We start from the raw sequence: 6,277 nt of genomic DNA on the forward strand, positions 1-6,277 counted from the left end.
CCCTCTGTGGCTGAAGGGAGGGCTTACACGAGGGAAAGAATGGGAGCTCATGATGAAAACATAGAATGATGCTAGGTTATCAAGTGCTTCATATTTTGCATTTCAGGCTAAGAAATGTATATTTTAAATTCAAACCTATTAAAAACTATTTATAGTTTGCTTTTAGCAAAAGAATGAGACTAAAATGATAGCCCTGTTCAGTAACTGAGACTGATGCTAGGCATGTTACTTAGGCATTTTACATGAGAAGTTTTCACAACAACACTATGTGTATGAGTCCATTTTCACACTGCTATAAAAAACTGCCCGAGACTGGCTAATTTATAAAGGAAAGAGGTTTAATTGACCCACAGTTCTGCATGACTGGGGAGGCCTCAGGAAACTTACAATTATGGTGGAAGGTGAAGCGGAAGCTAGGTACATCTTCTCATGGTGTCAGGAGAGAGAGAGAGAGAGAGAAAGAGCCAGGAAGTGCTGTACTTAAAACCATCAGCTCTCATGAGAAGTCCTTCACTTTCATGAGAATAGCATGAAAGCATCCCCATGATCCAACCATGTTTCTCCCTCGACACCTGGGGATTACAATGCGAGGTGAAATTTGGGTCAGGACGCAAAGCCAAACCGTATTATTGTGAGAGAAAGGACTAATTTTCTTGAATAATATGGAAGAAGAAATTGAGGATTGGAGAAGTTAAGTAATTTTTCCAAGGTCACAGAGACAGTAAGTGGCCTAACAGAGATGCAAACCTGGGCACCGGTGATTGCGAAGCCCAGCCTCTTGACCACTCGGGTCTATTGCCACTTTGGAGCACATTTTAGAAAGACCATTTTGGAGATTGTAGATAGTTTACAGTGGAGCGAGAGAGAGAGTCAGAAGTTGGAGATGAACTTGGGAATTTCTTGCAAGAGGTGACGAGGGCCATAACAAGGAGGGGATAATGGAGGCTGAGAGGAGGGAAAGTATCAGCTATAGGTATAGGACTCAGATGAATAAACAAATAAAAATCACAGCAATTCTGGAAAACATAGGTAAATTTTACTAAATAAACAAAAAATATCCTCATTTGTGGTACCTGCCTATAGGGACTGTCTTTCATAATGTTCTTGAGGAAAGTTACCTATCTTTGATTGTTCTTGGATAATGACATTCTTAAAATCTGCATAATTAACTTAGACTCACAGGGTTGTCTTTAATTTATGAAAATTATGCTTGAGGAAAATTATTATTCAACCATCTATTCAATACATTGCTAGATCCTGGAGTACACAGAGATGGATAAGACTAAAAATCCTCTCTTAAAAGGCTCCCAATCAAGAAGGGTCAATAATACCAGTACAAAATAATCACAACACTCAAAATGTACAAGATGTCCTGAGAGGTAAGGACAAAGCATCCCAGAAATCTCAAAGGAGGCAGGGGAGGGTGCTTCCAGCTGTGGCATATGGGCAAAATTCAGAGATGGTTTTGTGGCAGAAGTTTGCATTTCAGTTGGACAAGAAGGATTTTGAGGTGAGACAGTGATGAATTACAGGTAGAAAGAAGAGTATCATCAAGGAAGCCAAAGATGGTAAGTGTCGGGTATATGGGGGAGAGCAGGGTATGATCCAGATTTTTTGTTTTGTTTTTTGAGACAAGGTCTCCCTCGGTGGCTCAGGCCAGAGTGCAGTGGTGGAATCATGGCTCACTACAACCTTGAACTCCTGGGCTTAAGCCATCCTCCTGCCTCAGCCTCTGAGTAGCTATAATCCAGTTTGGTGGGAGCAGGAGGTGTGTCATGAGGAGCAGGAGGCACAATTACAACAGGGCATGAATAGCAGTGTTCTTTCTGGAACAGTAACTTATAAAGAGTGTGAAAGTGAATCTTCTAGAAGGAGGAGAATTTTTTAAAATTGGGAATCACTGGTTTGCACATCATTCTCGATCCTCACACCTTAAACATCCACACAGCCTAGGCGGTGGGTCCTGGCACGTTGCAGATGTTCAGTAAAGATTTGTTGAGTAAATGAATGACTCTGTCTTTCACTCTCTGTGTATGATGGAGAAGGAAGCCTTGCTTTTAAATAAGTACACGTCTTCCAGACAAGTGGTCTAAAGGAATGGCCAAGAGTGAGCTCTTGAATTCTGAAATCAGAAATGGCTCCATGACTAATCTTAGGATAATATTACCAAGTCACTCTTTTGGGGCCTTATTTCTTCATGTACAAAATAAGAACAAAATTAGGACCTACCTAATAAGGTGGTGACAGTTCAAAAATCTGGGATAGAAAGTGCTACACAAACATTAGCTTTTATTCTGGAGATGTTGGGTTTCTAGTTTAGCAACCAGAGTTGTTCTCTTAGGCTTCTGGCACCAGTAGGCCTATCATGAGACTCTTCCACCTTTTTTTCACATCTGTCCTCATGCCATTTTATTTCACTCCTAGAAATGCATAAATCAAGGAATCATGAACATAAAAATCATGACTTTTCCTTGCCCTAACTGATTGGAACCCTTTATTCATGGAAGGCTCCAGCGGGCACAATCACTAGCTGCCTGCTGGCCAGCGTCAGCTCTTCCAGCACAGGGCCCCGGCCATCTGGTCCTCACCAGGCGAGCCATATGGAACTTAGCCCCCACTTTTTTGAAAAGCTTAACTTTTTTCTTCTTTGGGTTCTCTGCCTGGCTGTACTTCTCAGTTCTATGGAATCAAGCGTGATTGGAATCACAATTTTCGTATCTTCCATCCTTGAAAAGACAGTCAATGACTTAAATTTTATGAGGAGAAACTTTAGATCCTACATCTTACTCATGTTAAATAACGAAACTCTACTTCAAGCCCTGTGACATCTGGGGCACAAGATAAATAATTCGGAAATCACAATTATATAATTCTTTCCTATAACTGTCCCTGTTCTCTACAAAGGAAATACTATTACATTGTCTTTCCTTCTCTCCTCTGATGCTTTGAGCTGCAATTATCTGCCACCAAGCCTCGAACAGCAGGTACAGCCGTGCTGAGATTAGTTCTTAACTGTTGCACGTTCTTAGCTGAGGAGAAAATGACATGCAAAGTTCCAAGATATGGTTTGGCTCCTACTGTGATAATCTCAGTGAGATTTACAAATATCGAGAAGATTTCTAAGCTTTCTTTGAAACTCACTGCCAATATGCTTGTTTCTTAAAAGTATAAGCCTAAGTTAAATCTTAATCAGTTCTGAAAAATAACTTTTGAGAATTTTGTTTAAATAAATAAGAGTATAGGTTTGCTTATATTAATGTATTGATGATTTAGGAATTTTAAAAAATGGAACAGAAGTAACAGCATGCAAGCCTAGCTGATTTTCAGCAAAACCATGAAGTGAAATGAGTAGGTCTTCAGGTGACTTAATGCCTTTCCCACACTTCTCAGATTTTTCCCACCATGGCCCCAACTTACTTTTTTCTTTTTTCTGCCAATAAGTTTATTGTCTTTATATGAAAAATCCTCATAGAAAATTGTTTGGTTTAGCTTTCAGCAGCCCGCTCCTGAGCTCTGAGGAAGCTTGCCTTCTTTTGAGCTGCCAGATCTTTCTTCTGAGCAAGGGACATTTTGGGATGGTTCCACCTCTTCTTTTCAGCTTCTTTCTTGGGCTTCCTTTTATATATTGGATTCTCTCGTATAGCAGTATGAGCTTTCTTATACATCTCCTCCATCATGTCTGGAGTTACACTGTTCCTTACGTATTGAGAGAACTGTCTTTTATAAGCATCTTCATCTTCTTCCATTAAGTAGCACATGTAATCTGCAACATTCTGGCCCATGGTGTACTTCCAGTGTACTTCTGCATTAAATTCCTTGCTTTCAGAATCATAACCAGGGAATCGTTTGGTACTGTGAGGGATAGACAAGCCTCCATCCGCAGCTCCCTTTCAGGACACCAAAAAGTTTATTGCCAGTGGTTGTTCTGGCAAGGGCTGCATCCAAATAACAGGTAAAGGCACCTGGCTGACCATCAATGCTTTCCACATTGTATTCATCGCCAGTCACCTCCACTTGGCCTTCATAGATCTTGTCCATGCCAAACCTATTGAGAAGCCTGCGGGCCAGCAGCAGGCCAGTACAATACACTGCAGCATAATTTGTCAAACCAACCTTCACACCATATTTTGGCAGTTTGTGTGCATATGCTGTGCAGACTATCATATTTCCCTCTATATAGGCGTAAGCAATCTGACAAATGATATCTCTGTTACATGAACTATCATCCTGTATTTGAGTGTTTTGTATTTATTTTATCCTGTATCACCAAGTGCTTCCAAACATAGTAATCATTTTTACCCTCTTGTCGTCTTCTAAATTTCACTTGGTATCTCTTAAAGTAGGCCTTATTCTTAACAACTTTAACAAACCCCATCCTGTGGAACAGAGACCTGCATCCACGGCTCAACAGAGACCTGCAGGCCCCCTAAGTCACGTATAAGCATATTTTTTTTCTATCATAAGAAAAAATGTATTAAGATGCTAGCACATCTAAGCACATTAAGGTGCTAGGAAATCTTTTCTCTCTAACTTCTCCCCACCCTGGGTTAATTTGAAGATTTTGTCCATCTTTGCTTTACAGACTCTTTTCTCCTTATCACTGTGGCTTGTATTAATAATAAAAAAAAAAGATGCTAGCACATTACTGTAGATTAATTAAAAAATGTCAGGCCCCCAAAGATAGAAAATGAACATGCTTTTCAAAAGCATCCCCCAAGGAAGAAATAAACAATTAATCTTCATGTTCACCATGGAATAATTTCCATCTTCTACTCCTTTTTGGGGGGAGTCATTCTTCTTCCACGAAAAACAAAAGCTATTTTCCCATTACTTCTTTCCAGAGGAGAGTGAACATACTTACACTTACATTCCATATCATACTGCGATTCTAGTCCAGATTACTGAGCTCAGAGCCAAGGCTCAATTAACCGTGTCTTGTCCTTTGTATGCCCAGATGCAGACACAATACCTGGACTTACTAGGTATAGGATAAATGGATTTGTGTTGAATGATGTTGTGAAGTCCATTATTTACTATAGACAGAGAATCTTGCATGAGCTGCTGGTAACTCTGGAGTTATTCCTGCAAACAAACAGATTTTACATTTGAACTCAAAAGAAGTTCTTTACAGTTTTGTGGTTCTCAATCTTTTGTGTTTACACACAATTTAACATTCTTAAATTTTTGGTGGCTCATTTTAAGGAATTGACCAAACAGAAGCTAAATAATTCAGCAATAAATACAACCTGAAGCTAATAGTTTACAGCAAGGCATCAAGAGGTCAGGGCAGGTTCCCTGGGATGGTATGAGCAGGAGATGCTGTACTCCCAGCCTCTACCCCACATAGCCTCCATCAGCATCCCACTTGCTGCAAGCCATCTCAAATAACATGTAGTTATATATAAGTAAATACTGGGTCTATCTATGCAAACTTACATTATCAGTCTCCTGTCTTTACTTTTCAAGCAAATAACTAACCTATATGGAAATTCTGTGGCCGTCATTGGGCACTTCGGGATTCATTACAACTTATTTAATAATGCTATATCATTAAATAACTGTGTATTAGTCGTTTCTTTTCCAATCAATGCCCTCACTTTAACAGTAGACACCTGGCAAGGCTGTGCTTGCATCTTTTGTTGCGGGTCAGCCCCTCGCATGATAAGGGCTTGTGTCTGCTTTTCAGCTCTTTCTCTACAGGAGATAAGACTCTCAGGGCAATCTTAGCAGATTTGAGGCTCAGTATCTGCTTCTGAAGCCAGGAGACAGAATCCCCAAGTTTGTCATTTTCTTTCATCATTTTGTCCACTGAATTTAGGAACGACCAATCAGTTTCATTGTGTTCCTTGGTTCTCCACATATGGTCAAAGGTATAACTCTCTAAACAGTTTCCACCGAGGGTTATCAGTGTTCTCCATACTATTAGAAGTAGAGTCCTTAGCATTTTTAGGTCTAATCACATTAAGCAGCCAATTCCAGAAACCCCAAAACCAATGAAGGAACTCCATCCTCAATATTCTGTTCCTCTAGGACCACTCCTGGTACCAAAATCTGTCCTAGTCAGGGTTCTCTAGAGGGACAGAACAGGATAGATATATAGAGGGGAGTTTATTAAGTATTAACTTACACGATCACAAGGTTCCACAATAGGCTGTCTGTAAGCTTGAGGAGAAAGGGGAGCCAATTCAAGTCTCAAAACTGAAGAACTTGGAGTCTGATGTTTGAGAGCAGGAAGCATCCAGCATGGGAGAAAGATGTAGGCTGGGAGGCTAGGCCA

At 40.2% G+C, this 6,277-nt stretch overlaps 1 pseudogene; it reads right to left on the reverse strand.

Annotated features, from left to right (window-relative positions):
* Positions 1–3,448: 3,448 nt before the first annotated feature.
* Positions 3,449–4,396, reverse strand: LOC135277962 (large ribosomal subunit protein uL18-like; annotated as a pseudogene).
* Positions 4,397–6,277: the final 1,881 nt, after the last annotated feature.

The sequence above is a fragment of the Aotus nancymaae genome, unplaced genomic scaffold (genome assembly GCF_030222135.1).
Source record: "Aotus nancymaae isolate 86718 unplaced genomic scaffold, 86718_ANA_hifiasm-v0.15.2.pri h1tg000036l, whole genome shotgun sequence".
Lineage (NCBI taxonomy): Eukaryota > Metazoa > Chordata > Mammalia > Primates > Aotidae > Aotus > Aotus nancymaae.